Source organism: Meriones unguiculatus, chromosome X (genome assembly GCF_030254825.1).
Source record: "Meriones unguiculatus strain TT.TT164.6M chromosome X, Bangor_MerUng_6.1, whole genome shotgun sequence".
Lineage (NCBI taxonomy): Eukaryota > Metazoa > Chordata > Mammalia > Rodentia > Muridae > Meriones > Meriones unguiculatus.
In genome coordinates this window covers 125062717-125081291 of record NC_083369.1, presented here as the reverse complement: position 1 = coordinate 125081291, position 18575 = coordinate 125062717, and the positions used below count along the sequence as shown (strand labels likewise).

Here is an 18575-nt window from a genome sequence, read left to right as displayed (position 1 = left end):
CATCAGAATGACTAAAATCAAATCCTCAAGTGACAGCACATGCTGGAGAGGATGTGGAGAAAGGGGAACCCTCCTCTGCTGCTGGTGGGAATGTAAACTTGTACAATCACTTTGGAAATCAATCTGGCGCTTTTTCAGAAAATTAGGAATAGTGCTACCTTAAAATCAATGTATGCCACTTCTAGGCATATATCCAAAATATGTTCAACTATACAACAAGGACATTTGCTCAGTCATGATCAAAGCAGCTCTATTCATAATAGACAGAATCTGTAAACAACTTAGATGTCCCTCAGTGGAGGAAAGGGTACACAAATTGAGTTATATTTCCAAAATGGAATACTATTCAGTTATTGAAAACAAGGAAATCATGGCATTTGCAGGCAAACGGTGGAAATTAGAAAAGATCATCTTGGGTGGGGTAACCCAGAAGCAGAAAGAGACACATATGGTATATACTCACTCATAAGTGGTTATTAGACATATAGTATAAACATAGAAAGATCTGTACTCCTAGAGAAGCTAAACAACAAGGAAGACCCTAAGGAATATGCTCAGTCATCATTCAGAAGGACAAATGCAGTAGACATTGGAAGCAGGAGAAGAGAAGGAACAGGACAGGAGCCTACCACAGAGGGCCTCTGAAAGACTACTGATTAAGGTATCATAGCAGAGGTTGAGACTCATAGCCAAACTTAGGGCAGAGTGCAGGGAATCTTTTGGAAGAAGGGGCAGATAGAAAGCCTTGGAGGGGACAGGAACTCCACAAGGAGATCAACAGAGCCAAAAACTGGGCCCTGAGGCCCCTGCAGAGACTGATACATCAATGAAGGAACATGCATGGAGAGGACCAAAAATCCCTGCTCAGATAGACTCAGTCTCCCAGTGGGTTCTCTAGTAAGGGGAGCAGGCTCTGTCTCTGGCCTGAACTCAATGGCAGGCTCTCTGATCACCTTCCCCCTGCTGAGTGCAGTCTTGCCAGGCCACAGAGGAAGACAGTGCAACCTATCCTCATGAGACCTGATAGGCTAGGGTGACATAGAAGTGGAGGAGAACCTTCTCTATCAATGGACAAGGAGAGGGTCATAGGAGGAGAAGATAGAGAAAGGGACAGATTTGGAGGAGATGAGGGACAGGGCCACAGCCAGGATAAAAAGTGAATTGTAATAAATTAATAAAAATTAAGGAAAATAATTCCATACCGTGCATTTTCTAAGCAATGCATCAGAATGATTTTTTTTTGTATATTCTTCAAGGATTCTTTCTCTGTCTCTGTTTCTATGTGTTTGTGTGTGTGTCTCCATTTGTATCTGACCACATGTGATCAGCTACACTTGTATGCAGATGTATGTGGAGGCCAGAGATAACTTCAAGTATCATCTACCTTCTTCAAGTATCATCTGCCTTTTTTTGTGTGACAGGATTTCTCATTGGCCTCAAACTCCCTAAGTATGCTAGAGTGGATATTCAGAAAGCACTGGTGATCTGTGTGTCTTTGCTCCCATCACTGGGATAACAAGTAAACTTTGACTTGTCACATTCTGCCAACTCTCTGTTCTGTAAGTTGTGATGGGAATGTTATGTCAGTTCACTGCTGTCTCACCTCAGGAGGGCCTAGAAGTACTGTTTTCTTTTTGCCCTTTTCCTAGTTTTTTATACCTCTTTTTTCACCTACTACTTTCACCTGTCATCCGTGCTTCTCACCCTTAAATTCTGGGAATCAAAGGAATATTTCCCTCTCCTCACTGACATTTTTGTCTTTTTTTTCTTCCTATTTTGGAGATAAAATCTTGTCATCTGGGTTGCCTGGAACTTTCTTTTCTTTTTCTTTCTTTCTTTCTTCCTTTCTTCCTTCCTTTCTTTCTTCTTTCTTTCTTTCTTTCTTTCTTTCTTTCTTTCTTTCTTTTTTCTTTCTTTTCTTTTCTTTCTTTTCTTTTCTTTTCTTTTTTTCTGAGATAGAGTCTCTGTAGTTCTGGCTGTCCTGAAACTAGCTCCATTGAGCCATTTCTTCAGCCCCTTAAGGCTTTTCAAAAATAGATTTTTTTCTTTGTTCAAGAATTTCTTCTTCCCTCTCCTCCTATTCTTTATTTTTTTAAGACAGGGTTTCTTAGTGTAGCCCTGGTTGTTCTGAACCATCTTTGTAGACCAGGCTGGCCTCAAACTCTGAGAACTACCTGCCTTTGCCTCCTGAATCCTGGGATTAAAGGCATGTGCCACCATAGCCTATCTATTCTTATTATTTTTAATTATGTTTATCTGCATGTGTTTTCCAGGAGCTCTTGGATCCAATGGTATTGGATGACCTGGAGCTAGTGTTATAGGCAGTTGTGACCTTCCTGACATGAATCTTGGAAATCAAGCTCAAGTCCTCTGCAAGAGCAGTACATGCTCTTAGCCACTGAGCTATTTCTCTAACCACCCCCCCCTATTTTTTTTTTAAATATTCTATATGTATGGATGTTTTGCCTGCATATATGACTATGTACCAGATGAATGCCTGGTACCTGCAGAGGCCAGACAAGATCATTGGATCCCTTAGGACTGGAGCTACAGATACTTATGAGTTGCCATGTAGGTGATGGGAACTGAACCTGGGTGAAAGTCAGTTCTTTATTTTTTTTTAAAGAAACCTGACAGGCTAGGGTCAGATGGAAAGGGAGGAGGACCTCCCCTGTCAGTGGACTTGGGGAGGGGCATGGGAGGAGATGAGAGAGGGAGGGTAGGATTGGGAGGGAATGAGGGAGAGGGCTACAGCTGGGATACAAAGTGGATAAACTGTAATTAATATAAAAAATAAAATTAAAAATTAAAAAAGATCTATCTATCTATCTATCATCTATATCTATCTGTCTAGCTATATATTATTTATTATATTGTGTTCTGCCTGCAGGCCAGAAGAGGGCACCAGATCACATTATAGACGGTCATGAGCTACCATATGGTTGCTGGGAACTGAATTCAGGACATCTGGAGGAGTAATCTGCACTCTTAACCATAGAGCTGTCTCTCCAGCCCACCAGAACTCTTTAACTGCTGAGCCTTTTCTTCAGCCCCATACGATTTTTTAAAAATTTAGATAGGGTTTAACTACATAGCCCTGGCTGGTGTGTAACTTGCCATGTAGAACAGATTGATCTCGAACTTAGAGCTCTGCCTGCCTCTGCTTTCCAAGTTCTATGATTTAAAGATGGTTTCACTATGCCTGGCCCCCTTAAAACTTTTTATATGGCATAAAATATGAGCTATTTTGTAGAAAGTTCCATGGGTTCCTGAGAAGAATTTGTATTAAACAGCTGTTGGGTAGCATCTTCTGTAGATTCTATTTTGTCATATTATCTGTATTGTGGTTTAACTGACTTTTTACTGTTTTTGCCTAGATGAGATTTGATGGTGGCAATGGGTTACTGATGTCTGTCACTGTGGTTGCATCTGTTCCTACTTGTCGCTATATGTTGGTTGTGTTTATTTTATGAAATTGTATGGACCAATATTTTGTGCATGTCTATCTACAGTTGTTATATTTTTGGTTGATTATTCTATTTATTAATGTGTGGTAACTATATTTTCTTTGCTGTGCTAGAGATTGAACTCTGGGCCTTGTGTATGCCAGAGAAGTAGTGTACTACTGAGCCATAACCTTGTCTAGGGACCTTCTTTAGCTTTTCTTTTTTAAAATTTAATTATTTTTATTTTTATTAATTACATTTTATTCACTTTGTATCCCTCCTGTACCTCCCTTCCTCCTCCCTTCCGAATCCCACCTTCCCTATTCCCCACCCGTGTCCCGTTCCCAGTCCACTGATAGAGGAGGTCCTCCTCCCCTTCCCTCTGACCCTAGTCTATCAGGTCTCATCAGGAGTGGCTGCATTGTCTTCTTCTGTAGCCTGGTAAGGCTGCTCCCCCCTCAGGGGGAGGTGATCAGAGAGCAGGCCAATCAGTGCCTGTTAGAGACAGTCCCTGTCCCCATTACTACGGAGGCCACGTGGATACTGAACTGCCATAAGCTACCTCTGTGCAGGGGTTCCAAGCCATCTCTATAGTGGCCTTTGGCTGGAGTATCAGTTTCAGAAAAGACCCCTGTGCCCAGACTTTTAAGATCTGCCGCTGTCCTTGTGGAGCTCCTGTCCTCTCAAGGTCTTACTCTCTCCCACTTCTTTAAGATTCCCTGTACTCTGCCCAAAGTTTGGCTATGAGTCTCAACATCTGCCTCAATACCCTTCAGGGTAGAGTCTTTCAGAGGCCCTCTGTGGTAGCATCCTGTCCAATTTCCTGTTTACTCCATCCTTTTATGTCCATCCTCTTTGCCTTTCTGAATAGGGATTGAGCATCTTAGCCAGAGTCCTCCTTCCTGATTAGCTTCCTTAGGTGTACAGATTTTAGTATGTTTATCCTATATTATATGTCAATATCCAGTTATGAGTGAGTATATACCCTGTATGTCTTTCTGTTTCTGGGATACCTCGCTCAGGATGATCTTTTCCAGTTTCCACCATTTACCTGCAAATTTTATGATTCCCTTGTTTTTTTTTTTTTTTTGTTTGTTTGTTTTGTTTTAATCACTGAGTACTATTCCATTGTATAGATGTACCTGTATCCATTCCTCAAATGAGGGGCATCTGGTGTGTTTTCAGCTCCTGGCTATTACAAATAAAGCTCCTACAAACATGGTTGAGAAGATGACCTTGTTGTATACTTGAGCGTCTTTTGGATATATGTCTAGCAGTTGTATAGCTGGATCTTGAGGAAGCACTATTCCTAATTGTCTGAGAAAGCTCCAGATTGTTTTCCAAAGTGGTTGCACAAGTTTACATTCCCACCAGCAGTGGAGGAGGGTTCCCCTTTTTCCACAACCTCTCCAACATGTGTTGTCATTTGAATTACTCATCTTAGCCATTCTGATGGGGGTAAGGTTAAATCTCAGGATCCTTTTGATTTACATTTCCCTGATGACTAAGGATGTTGAACATAACTAATAGAGTATATGAGATGGAAGAAAGAATCTCAGGTATCGAAGAAACAATGGAAGAGATTGATGTATCCATAAAAAAAAAAAATGTTAAATCTAAAAAATTCCTGAAACAGACCGTCCAAGAAATCCAAGACAACGTGAAACGATGAAACCTAAGAATAATAGGAATAGAGGGAAAAGGCCCAGAAAACATTTTCAACAAAATCATTGAAGAAAATTTCCCCAACTTAAAGGAGAGGCCTATAAGAATACAAGAGGCCTACAGAACACCCAACAAATTAGACCAGAAAAGAAAAGCCTTCTGCCACACAATAATCAAAACAGTAAGTATATAGAACAAAGAAAAATTCTTTAGCTTTTCTTAATAATTTTGTTTTGATGTCAGCATTGTTACCTATGGATGTAACTAATTTAGTTTGCTTTCAGATTCTCTTTGCTTTGAATATAATCTTTTGTTAACTATTCATTTTGTCTCAGTATGTCTTTGCTTGTGAGGGAAGTCATTAATAGATAACAAACACTTAGATATTGAGGGTTGTTCTTTTAATTCTATTTAGTCATTTTGTACAGTTTGTAGCTTTTTATTAGCAATGTAATACCATTTATGTTTAAGATTATGATTGAAAAAGTATATACTCTTCTGTTCCTTCCTTATTTCAGTAATTGACTCATTTAAAGACTGAATAATGGGGGCTGGGGAGATGGCTCAATGGTCAAGAACACTGGCTGCTATTACAGAGGACCGAGGTACAATTCCCAGCAACCACATGTTGGCTCATCACTTCCTATAACTCCAGATCCAGGAAATCTGACACCTTCACAAAGGCATACATACAAGCAAACTACCAATGCATATAAAATGCAAATAAATCATTAAAAAACGAATTCCTCCAAAAAAGAGTTAATACTTGATTCTTCCCTCCTAATTTTTTTGTTTGCTTTTTTGAGACAGAGTTATTCTGAGTAGCCTTGGCTTTTGGAACTCGCTCTGTAGACTAGGCTGGCCTCAGACTCACAAGAGATCTGCCTGCCTCTGCCTCCCAAGTGCTGGGTTTAAAGGCATGCACTACCACCACCTGACTCCCTCCTAATTCTTATATACCTGCTCTATCAAGATTTATTTGTTCCTGAGGTGTTGTGATTATGTATTTAAAAACATTTTTAATTCTACATACTTGTCTATGTTTATGTATGGGTATGTGTACGTGAGTGTAGATGCCTTTGGAACTTAAAGTAGAGAGGCAAAGGATCCCTCTTGAGTTGGAGTTACAGGAAGTTGTAATATACCCAATATGGGTGCTGGGACCTGAGCTCAGGTCCTATGCAAGAGCTTAGAGTTCTCAGCTTCCAATGTAATCCACAGGTGTCAGGACTTACTGCTCACTATGGATGATGTGAGCACTTTCTACCTAATCTTCTCTGTATGCCTCAAACTTCCTTCCATTTAAAATTCAGTAGGTTACTGTCTAACTTGCGTTCGCTATGTGACTTTTTCTGATGGCCATCTCCCTGTATCTTAGGTATATACCTGTCCCTAACTTTGTGGTTTCTTTTCTTATTTTCAGTTCTGTAGATTAGCTCAGTCAAGCAGTGACTCCCCTCTCAAGATAGTACCTGATTATTACACTCCGGCATGTGGGGATTGCTTCTCCAAAGTTAACCTTCCATGCAGGAACACTCAGTGTGACATCAAATCTCCATATTTGATTTAAGGCTTGCAGGAGTGCCACTTAGTTGCCACTCAGACTTCCTAGAATCTCCCACTTATGGGTGGTTGCTGGTAAGGGTTCCAATTCCCCACATCTTTAATAGCACTTTTTTATTTTAACAAAATGACTACAGTCCTAGTAGGTGTAAAATGGTATGTCATTGTGGTTTGTTTTTGTTGTTGTTGTTTGTTTGTTGTTTGTTTGTTTTGTAGCTTTGACTATCCTGGAACTTACAAGGCTGGCCTTGGACTCAGATCTGCCTGCCTCTGCTTCCTGAGTGCTGGGATAAAGGTGCTTGCCACCAAGTCTTGCTATAATTTAAATTTTTTAAGGTTTCCAAGTATTTATCCATTGTGTGGGTTATCTTCTCATTAATCTTATGCTATCTTTTAAATCACAAGTTTTTAATTATGGTCAAGTCCAATTTACATATTTTATCTAATTTTTGTGTCTTGTGCTTTAGGTATCATGAATGATTTTATTTGTAGTACAGCATTTGTGGATTGGGAATTATCAGCCTCCCAAGTGTTAGTCATTGATTTGAAAGAATGAACTATACATTTCAGAGTTTATCTTTCTGTTATTTTCCACCATTGACCAATTTTTGTTTACTTTAAGACATATGTCACTTGGTATTTCTAAGGTGTCTGATATCACTTTGGTTTTGTAGGGTGTGGTCCCAACTGCTCCACAAGTTGCTGTGGTTGTGGGAGTAGTGTTGCCCGTTTATGATATTACCAAGAAGTTCCTGACAGTCTCAGGAATGTTGGAAGACACAATTTTAACATACTTTGTGTAAATGAGCTATGTTTGATTCATTCTGTTTACCAGTTTGAACAAAAAAAGTTCTCTTTTATTGATATTATCAGATTTATAACTAATACACATGGCCTTAATACTTGTTTCCTGTGGCCAATACTTCAAGCCTTCTGAATATCTTATACTTTTTAACTTATTGCTATAAATTCGTTACATAAAATTTATTATGGCATGTCCTATTACCTTTCTCATTATTAGTTCATTTTTCATTATAGAAGATGTTGTTTCAGTATTACATTTTCTTCATTTGTATCATATATTATGCTCATATCCATAACATGCATATAAAGCACTCTGATTATATTTATTCCTGTCCATTACTTACACTTACCCTCAGATGCTGCGGACACCTGGCCATGTTTTTGGATATGCTTACGCAGCTTATGCTTTATTTACTTACTGACTTGAGAGGAAAAGTCCCATAGATCTCAGACTGGCCTCAGATTCACTGTGTAGTCACAGAGGACTTTGGATTTCTGGGCATCCTGTCTTTACTTCTAGATTCTGGGATTCTAGCTGTGCAGTGTGCACCACTGCAACATGTATTGTGGTGCTGGGGATAGAAGCCAGGGCTTCATGCTTAGTAGTCAAACACTGTGAACTGACCTATAATCTCAGCCCCGGCAACCTGTAATTTTTTTCTTTATCAGAAGGCAAATTTCCTTTTAGAGGGACCAAGAAAAAAAAAAAGGTAAAATGTTGTTGAATTTCTGAAGCTCAACAGTTTTGGGCTGAAGACTATTTCTGTTCTCATCTTGCATTTTCTTTGTCACGTAACTTCTGACATTTTGCTACTTAAATCAATTTGACATATGATGCTGTGATCTAAAAATTTTATGTAACTAATATGGTGTAGGGCACATCCTGGTATTTAGGTCTATGGACTATCTCCTTTAAAAAAGGGGGCCAGAGTTCCATAATGAAAATGAAAAGGACAAACTTTGAATGATGTTTCATTATAAAAGATTTTCTCCCTCTTGAGATTATAATGAAGGAATGTCAGATTTTGTCTGATGGATCTGAGTTATTATACCTTTTATGTTTGGTCTAAATTATTTTTAAGTGGAAAATGGTGGAAGTGAGGTAACTTATCTTCTTAAATTCGTTTTCACCTTTAGTTCCAGCTTTACCTGTGGTTTGGCTGGGGCTCTGGCATCTAACCCAATTCATATGGTGAGAACTCAAATAATGAATCAGAGGTCAATAGTGAGGGATGTGGACCACTACAAGGGTACTTTGGATAGTATTTTGAAGCGTGTACACTGAAGATTTGGGTTATAGTTTCTGTTTTCTTTGATGTTGAGATCCTTTTCAGTCCTTATTCTTCTTGCTACATATTCTGAACATCAAAAAACCATTATGTATATTTTTAGTAGCCTATGCGAATCATTCCAATGCAAATAACCTATCTTCTAGGAAATTTGCTAATTCATAGTGTTTCTTAATATTATCGCAATTTGAGTGCTTAAAATACAGGGTACATATATTAATAGAACTATTAGAATTAAAGATAATCAAGATTTAATGTATCCAAGGACATGGATGGAGAAGATGGAATGGGAGCAGGAAGGGTGGAAATGATGTGAGTACTTATGTACGAAATGCTAATTTTTAAAAAATAAGAGGCTGGAGAGCTAGCTCAGCAGTTAAGTTGTATAGGCCTTGTGTTCAATTCCCAGAACTCACATGGTAGTTATAACTCCAGGGGATCCAAGGCCCTCTTTTGGCCTTCATAGACACTGCATGTACATGATATGTGCTACACATGCAGGCAAAACACCTATACAGGAAATAAAAATATTTTAATAAGATTTATTATTGCCACTGTTTACCAACCTTAAGTAAGAGACTCTATAGCCTGGTGCTTAAGAAATTTTAATACACAGTGCTTGATTTAAGTTCCAAGTTGGTCACCTTTTTGCTTAGAATATTTCCATTTGGGTTGAATGTCAGAAAATGTGTATAGAGTATTGGTTATATTACTGCAATAAAAACAAATTTAAGAATAAAAGGTAAGGGGCTCAAAAGATGGCTCAGAGGTTAAGAACACTGGCTGCTCTTCCAAATAAAGGTCGTGAGTCAATTCCCAACAATCACATGGTGGTTCACAACCATATATAATGAGAATTGGTGCCCCCTTCTGATGTGCAGGCATACATGCAGACAGAACACTGTGTACATAAATAAATAAAAATCTTGTTTTAAAGGAAGGAATAAGTCCTCTCCATGCATTGTCCTTGCAGGACTCACAGGGCTATTTTGTTATTGTTGTTGTTGTTTGTTTCTTTGCTTTGTTTTATTTGTTATTGTTTTTTTTTTTTGACTCTGTTGGTCTCTTTTAGAGTTCCTGTCCTCTCCAGGTCTTTCTATCTCCTCTTTCTTTCATAAGATTCCCTGCACTCTGCCCAAACTTTGGCTATGAGTCTCAACCTCTGCTCCAATACCTTAATCAGTTGAGTCTTTCAGAGGCCCTCTGCGGTAAGCTCCCATCCTGCTCCCTGTCTTCTCCTGCTTGCAATGTCTTTTGCATTTGTCCTTCTGAATGAGGATTGAGCATCTTCCCTAGGGTCTTTCCTTGTTGTTGAGCTTCTCCAGCTCAGATGGAACCCATAGACTTAGCATCCAAATGTGGTCCCTAGTAAGGGGAGCATGGACTTTCTGTGGCATGAACTCAGTGACATGCTCTCTGCTCACCCCCCCACCCGCCCCTGAGAGGGGTGAAGCTTTGCCAGACCACAGAGGAAGACAATGCAACCAGTTCTGCTGAAACCTGATAGGATAGGGTCAAACAGAAGGAGAGGAGGACCTCTCCTATCAGTGGACTAGGGGAAAGGCATGGGGGAGAAGAGGGAGGGAGGGTGGAATTAAGAGGAGAGAAGAGAGGGGGCACAGTCAGGATACAAATTGAATAAACTGTAATAAATGATAATAAAAATTGACTAAAAGGAATAAAATGTGAAGGGGCCATATAATTTTTCTGCTGTTATCAGTTTCATTGAACAGCTATTTAAGGTGCACTATTTTAATAGCTACAGGGAAATTATCACTATTACTGAATTACTGGCAGTTACAGATAATCAATACAGCCTAATAAGTGATAAACTCAGAAATCTATAATAGGAAATTATATCCCCCTCTTAAAGTTTGAAATAAGCTCTCTGGAGATGTTAGTATATTGAATAGTAATAACTCATCTCTGTTGAATGCTTTATTGTATGACAAGAGCTGTTTTAATGAGATTTACATATATTCAGTCATTTAATTCTCCCCATTATCTCATGAGATAGATATTGAAGCAGTGAAGGATTACCTTCCCGAGAGTTTCACAGTTAGCAAGTAGAAGTGCTGCAATAAACAGACATTTTGGCTTAACGAAAGTTGTGTCATTCGTTCATTCATTTATTTTAGTTTTCCAGACAGTCATTTTTTTTTCTTTTTTCTTCTTTATTAATTACACTTTATTCACTTTGTATCCCCCCTGTGGTTCCCTCCCTCCTCCCATCCCAATCCCTCCCTTCCTCCACCCTCTGCATGCATGCCCCTCCCCAAGTCCACTGATAGGGGAGGACTTCTTTTCCTTCCTTCTGATCCTAGTCAATTAGGTCTCATCAGGAGTGGCTGCATTGTCTTCTTCTGTGGACTGGTAATACTGCTTCCCCCTCAAGGGGAGGTAATTAAAGAGCAGGCCAATCAGTTCATGTCAGAGACAGTCCCTGTTCTTATTACAGTGGAAACCACTTTGATACTGAACTGCCATGGGCTACATCTGTGCAGGGGTCTTAGGTTATTTTCATGCATAGTCCTTGGTTGGAATATCAGTCTCAGGAAAGACCACTGTGCTCAGATTTTTTGGTTCTGTTGCTCTCCTTGTGGAGTTCCTGTCCTCTCCAGATCTTACTGTTTCCCACTTCTTTCCTAAGATTCCCTGCACTCTGCCCAAAGCTTGCCCATAAGTCTCAGCATCTACATTGATAGTCTTCAGGGCAGAGCCTTTCAGAGGTCCTCTGAGTCAGGCTCCTGACATGTTCCCTCTTTAATCCTTCTTCTGATGTCCATCCTCTTTGCCTTTCTGGATAAGAATTGAGCATTTTAGTAAGAGTCCTCCCTCTTGATTAGTTTCTTTAGGTGTACAGATTTTAGTAGGTTTATCCTATATTATATGTCTATATGAGTGAGTATATAGCATGTGCATCTTTCTGCTCCTGGGATAGCTCACTCAGGATGATATTTTCCAGATCTCACCAAGTACCTGCAAATTTTATGATTTCCTTGTTTTTTATTGCTGAGTAATATTCCATTGTGTAGATATACCACAATTTGTCCATCCATTCCTCCACTGAGGGGCATCAGGGCTGTTTCCAGCTTCTGGCTATTACAAATAAGGCTGCTACAAACATGGTTGAGCAAATGTCCTTATTGTGTACTTGAGACTCTTTTGGGTATATACCTAGGAGTGGTATAACTGGATTTTGAGGAAGTGCTATTCCTAATTGTCTGAGAAAGCGCCAGATTGCTTTCCAGAGTGGTTGTACAAGTTTATATTCCCACCAGCAATGGAGGAGGGTTCCCCTTTCTCCACAACCTCTCCAGCATGTGTTGTCTCTTGAGTTTTTGATCTTAGCCATTTGGATGGGTGTAAGGTGAAATCTTAGGGTCGTTTTGATTTGCATTTCCCTGATGGCTAATGAGGTTGAGCATTTCTTTAAGTGTTTCTCTGCCATTCAATATTCCTCTGCGGAGAATTCTCTGTTTAGGTCTGTACCCCATTTTTTAATTGGATTACTTGATTTTTTGCTGTTTAACTTTTTTAGTTCTTTATATATACTGGAACTCATTCTTTAGATGAGGCTGGCCTTGGAATCACAGAGATCACCTACCTCTGCCTCACATCACAGGTATGTACTACCAAGCCCAGCTAAGGAAACATTATTAACTAATACATTTGATGTTTTCTTCATATTAGTTTTTGTAGGTTCTTTGGGGTTATGAATGGTATTGAATGCTATGCTGAGATACTTGGAGATATTTATAGCTTTAATCGGGTCCTGTTTGTACTTCAAGTAGTTCATTCTGTCTTTGTGGAAATAGGATTGAAGATGGTGGTCTTCCATCTTTGGTATACATTGGAATCATTAACTAATTTTATAGCTCCCGTGGTTGCTGTAGATCAGGCAACTCAGAACCTGGGTTATCAACATTTGTAGAATTTCACAAGTGGTAGTATGTTCATCTGAGGTTGAAGACCTTGAAACTAAAGGGATAAGGGTGGAACAGTAGATGAGTCTTCTAAGTTTAACTTGTATTAGTTACTGAATTAACTTTGCATGTCAGAAGTAGGACCTGAGAATTTGTATTTCCATCAAGTTCCCAGGAAGTACTGACTTAAAGAGCCATTGACCTGGAGATAAGGATGTTGATTAAAAGTCTTGTATAGTGAACTAAATGATGATGATGAAGGCCTTAGCCTCGATATGACTGGGAGTATAGAAAGATGTGACAGATTGAGAATAACTTAGTTAATAAAGTCAGTACAGCTTTGTTGAGATGATATAGATAAGTGAGGAGAAAGAAGTGTCAAAGATGACTTTCTGGATTTAGATTTGGTGGCCAGATGGTTGCATTTGATGATGGAGACATCATAAGAAGAACAGGGCTCAGCAGTTAAGAGCACTTGCAAAGGACCTGGGTTCACTTTCCAGCACCTACATACCAATTTATGAGTCTCTGTAACTGTAGTCCCAGGGGATCTAACACCATCTTCTGGCCTCTGTAAGTACCAGGAATGCATGTGGTACACAGACAAACATGCAGACAGAATACCCACACATATTAAAAGAACAGATTTTATAGGAGACATGGTTTTTGATGTTTAGTTTGATGTGTATGAAGAGCAACAGCCAGTGGTATTTGGAGATTTTAGGCCTAAGTTGGAGGAAGTTGGTGGTTATAGGTAAGCATCTATGGGCTCATTAACATATAAACAGGTATATAACCAAACAGAGAAGGTAGAGTAGTTCACAACCTTTTTATTTTGTGAGGATGCTACTGCACTATACAATTTTTTTTGCAGGAGAGACTTGTTCCAAACTGTGTCCTCTAGAGAATCACTGCCAGTCACTACTTCTGTAAATAAATGTGTAGTTCTTCTGTATTCTTTTCACTCTTATACTTATTATACTTATTATTATTTCTCCCTTTTGTTAACATTCCAAATGAACTGAAAATTGTCCAGACCTACATTTTTTATTCAAAGTATTCATCTGCAATACCTTAAATGTACCATTTGCTTTCTCCACTCCTTTTCACTGTCCAGATCTCATATCTTTTTTTTTTTCCACAAAGGAAAAAGATCACCGGACTGAGTTATAGATGAAGAGTTTCTTTTGGCTTCCTCCCTTACTTTCTTTTTATCTTTTAAAAAATTAAAAAATTAATTAATTAGTTAATTAATTGAAAAAGTTGCTTAGACTGGTCTGAAACTCACTGTTTGGCCCAGACTGGTGCCAAATATATGATGCTGCAGCCTCTTCTGAGTGTGCAAGAAGGGTTTTCTTATAGTTCCTGACATAACATTAAATCTCCTCCCACAAAAATACTCTCCCAAGATATATTTAAATCTTCTTTGAAGACAAATTCACATACTATTAAAATAATTAATTCAAAATGGTGTATAGTAGACAGTATTGTAGTATATAGCAATGAGATATGTATAACAATTACTTGGTCAATTTTAAAACATTTTCATGACCTAAAAATGACCACTATACCCTTTATATCACCTGCTTCTCACGTCCTTTCAGTCCTAAGTAAACACAAGCTTACTCCTGTTTCTATAAATATGTCTGTTCTAGATATTTCATAGAGATGGAATCATATTCTATGGCCTTTTTAATTGGTTTCTTTCAAGTAGAATGCTTTTGAGGTTCATCCATAGTAGCATGTATTAATGCTTTTTTGAATTTTATTTTTTATTATCATTTATTATAATTTATTAAATTTGTGTCCCGGCTATGCCCCATCCCTCATCTTCTCTCAGTCCTACCCTCCCTCCCTCTTCTCCCACTAAGCCTCTCCCCTAGTCCACTGATAAGGGAGGTCCTCCTTCACTTCTATTTGACGCTAGCTTATCATGTCTAATCAGGACTGGCTGCATCATCTTACTCTGTGGCCTGGTAAGGCTACACCCCCCTGGGGAAGGTGATCAGAGAGGCTGCCACTGAGTTCATGCCAGAGAAAGTCCCTGCCGCCCTTACTAAGGACCCTACTTGGAAACTGAGTGTATGTGCTACATCTGAGCTGAGATTATAGGTCCTCTCCATACATTTTCTTTGGTTGGGGTATTATTCTCTTCTGGACCCCCAGGGCTCAGTTTTTATAGCTTTGTTGGTCTCCTTTTGTAGCTCCTGTCCTTTCCAGGTATTTCTATCTCTCCCTTCTTTCATAAGATTCCCTGCACTCTGCCCAAACTTTGGCTATGAGTTTCTCAGCCTCTCCTTTCATACCTCAATCAGTACAGTCTTTCAGAGGCCCTCTGTGGTAGGCTCCTGTCCTGTTCCCTGTCTTCTCCTGCTTCTGATGTCTATTGTGTTTTTCCTTCTGAATGAGGATTGAGCATCTTCCGTAGGGTCTTCCTTGTTGTTTTGCTTCTTTGGGAGTATAGATTTTAGTATGTTTATCCTATATTATGTGACTAATATCCATTTATGGGTGAGTATATACCATGTGTGTCTTTTTGCTTCTGGGTTACCTCACTCAAGATAATCTTTTCTAGTTCCCACCATTTGCCTGCAAATTTCATGATTTCCTTGTTTTTGATACCTGAGTAGTATTCCATTGTGTAAATGTATCATAATTTCTGTATTCATTTCTTTGTTGAGGGGCATCTAGGTTGTTTCCAGCTTCTGGCTATTACGAATAGAGCTGCTACAAACATGGCTGAGCGAATGTCCTTGTTGTATAGTTGAGTATATTTTAGATATATGCCTAGGAAAGATCTCCCATGCCCATGGGTCGGTAGGATTAACATAGTGAAAATGGCAACCCTACCAAAAGCAATCTACAGAGTCCATGCAATTCCCATCAAAATTCCAATACAATTCTTTACAGAACTTGGAAGAACAATTCTCAATTTCATATGGAAAAAAAAAATCCAGAATTGCTAAAATAGTCCTGTCCAACAACAGATCTTGTGGAGGTATCTCCATCCCTAATCTCCAGCTGTACTATAGAGCAACAGTAATAAAAAGTGCCTGTTGCAGGCATAGAAACAGAATGGTGGATCAATGGAATCAAATAGAAGACCCGTCAATAAACCCACACACCTATGGATACTTGAATTATTGACAAAGAAGCCCAAATCATACAATGGAAAAAAGATAGCATCTTCAACAGGTGGCGCTGGTCCAACTGGATGTCTACATGTAGAAAACTGCAAATAGATCCATATTTATCACCCTGCACAAAACTAAAGTCAAGTGGATCAAAGACCTCAATATAAAACCAGACACACTAAGCCTGTTGGAAGAAAAAGTGGGGAAGAGCCTTGACCTCTCAGGAGACAACTTTCTTTGCTTCTTTTTTTTGCTGAATAAAATACTACATTGCTTGGCTGTATCATATTTTATTCATACTTAGTATTTTTTCTTAAACTTGCTTTTACTGTTTGTCTCACTAAAGCACATGAAAATAGAGATGCATACATTTTTGTTTATCACTTTTGCTGGGCAGGTTATATATTAAATCAATTTATTTATTACCCAGCAATAGATAACTTATATAGTCCATGACCCTAAAGAATGTATGTGCTAGTGAGGTTGACAAGCAAATACGCAAATTGTTATAGACAGTCATATTCATATATTGGTAGATATTAATATATTGATATGCATATTTTGAAATATTTAAATGCAGAGCTCTGTTGTCTGTGCTTACCTGCAGAAGTTCTTATGTGTTTACACACAATCTGCTTCTTCAAATGTCCTGGAGATTTATGTAATTTCATATAAGTCTTGGAAATGTTAGAGCATCATACTATTTTTTTGTGTGTGCACTTATATTCAACAAAACTTTAATGTTCCAAGAGCTATGACGTGATGGGTTATAAAAGTGAAATAAGCAAACATTATTCATTCCCTATTGGAAGTTCTATTGTAGTTGAGACAGACAAATAATTTTAGATAGAATTATAAATACTGTGAAGAAAATAACAGCATATTGAAATAGCAACTTAGTGGTCTGAATTCCTATAGTCAGGATGCTTAAGAAAAGCTTATGGATATTTTGGACGATGGGAAGGTGGTGGCCGTGTGAAAACTTTGAGAAAATAATTTCATGATGCAGATTATAAAGGGCCTGAGTTGAAATGAGTTTGACATACTCATATTTTATGGTTTAGTGTGGTAAATGAATGAGAAAGTAATAGGAAGTGAATCTGCAGAGAGGAACAGGGTTTAAGTGATGTAGGATTCTGTAGGTCATTGCAGAGAATTTACAATTAAAGTAAAAGCCACAGGAGAGCTTTGTTTTTTAAACTGAATAACTTTTAAGTAGAAATGTAACATGATGTAATTTGGTCTAATTTATTCTTTTTTGTTGTTGTTTGGTTGTTTGAGATAAGGTTTCTCTCTCTGACCTGGAACTAAATCTGTAGACCAGGCTGACTTTGAACTCATAGAGATCTTCCTGCCTCTGCCTCCCAAGTTCTGGGATTAAAGGTGTGTGCCCCTACCATCCAGCATGATTTATAATTCTTAAAGATTGATTTTAGTTTGTAGGTGAAGATTTTAGGCCAATTGGGAATTTATTGTGGTAATTAAGATAACGATAAGATTGGATTATCTCCAAGGCCTTTTGTGATTTAATTCTGTACTTTTAGGTTATCTGCGTCTCAGCTTTATTTTTGAGCAATTTTCAAAATTGAAACATGAATTTTGGCCTAAGTCCTTCAAAATTTCCTGGAGGTCCATTGGTAGAATCATATTATCAAAGGCTATCTATCACTAGTGGCATTGCTATGATATTATCTGTCCTACCCCCAACCAAGTAGTTAATAGTGACACTTATGTCTAAGATCTTAAATTGCAGGATGAGAAAAGAAGTATTTGTAAATCTGACATATCATATAATTATCATATTAAAATGTATTAAACAGTAGTAAAATTCATTTCACCAATGAAAAGGCAGAACAACATTTTTCAGTATCTGACAAAACACCCAACATATTGCCATTATGTAATTGTCTATTATATAAACACATATATATGTGTAGAACTTAGCATATGACATCAGCTTTTGTCCTTTGCTATATCATCGTCTAGTTCTTGAAACCATTTGGTGCATATAGAGAACCCTACTCTATAAATCAGGACACCAGAACACAAAGTAGTTCATGTTGTTCTTCACACGTAGTCCTCAAAGAATTCAATGAAATCTACCAAGTCTCTACCTAGCAGTGTATCAAAGCAGATACTGAGACTCATAACCAAACCTTCGTCAGAATACAAGGAATCATATGAACGAAGGGGGATTTAGGAAGACTTGCAGAGGACAGGAGCTCCACAAGGACCAAATATATCTGGGCATAAGGGTCTTTTCTGAGACTGTATCTCCAACCAAGGACCGTGTATGGATATAACCTAGAACCCCTGCTCTGAAGTAGGCCATGTTAGCTCAGTATCCAAGTGGGTACCCCAGTAAGAGGAACAGGGACTATTTCTGACATGAACTCAGTGGTTGGCTCTTTAAACCCCCCCTCAACCCGAGGGAGGAACAGCCCTGCTAAGCCACAGAGGAGGACTTTGCAACCAGACCTGAAGATACCTGATAAGCTGGGGTCATATGAAAGGGGAGGAGGTCCTCCCCTGTCAGTGGACTTGAAAAAGGGTAAGAAGAAGATGAGGGAGGGAGGGTGGGAATGAGAGAGTAGGATACAGCTGGGATACAAATTAATAAACTGTAACTAATATTAAAAAAATTAATTAAAAAAAAAGAAAAGAACTATACCATGGAGTCGCACTGATTTTAAAAGTCCCAATTTATTTCTAATATCAGAGATCAGACCTCTACTCTTGCCTGATGTG

The 18575-nt window shown here is 38.6% G+C and overlaps 1 pseudogene; it reads left to right on the top strand.

Annotated features, from left to right (window-relative positions):
* The window catches only part of LOC110542078 (brain mitochondrial carrier protein 1-like), a 31531-nt pseudogene extending 24054 nt beyond the window's left edge, over positions 1 to 7477 (top strand).
* The last annotated feature ends 11098 nt before the right edge of the window (positions 7478 to 18575 follow it).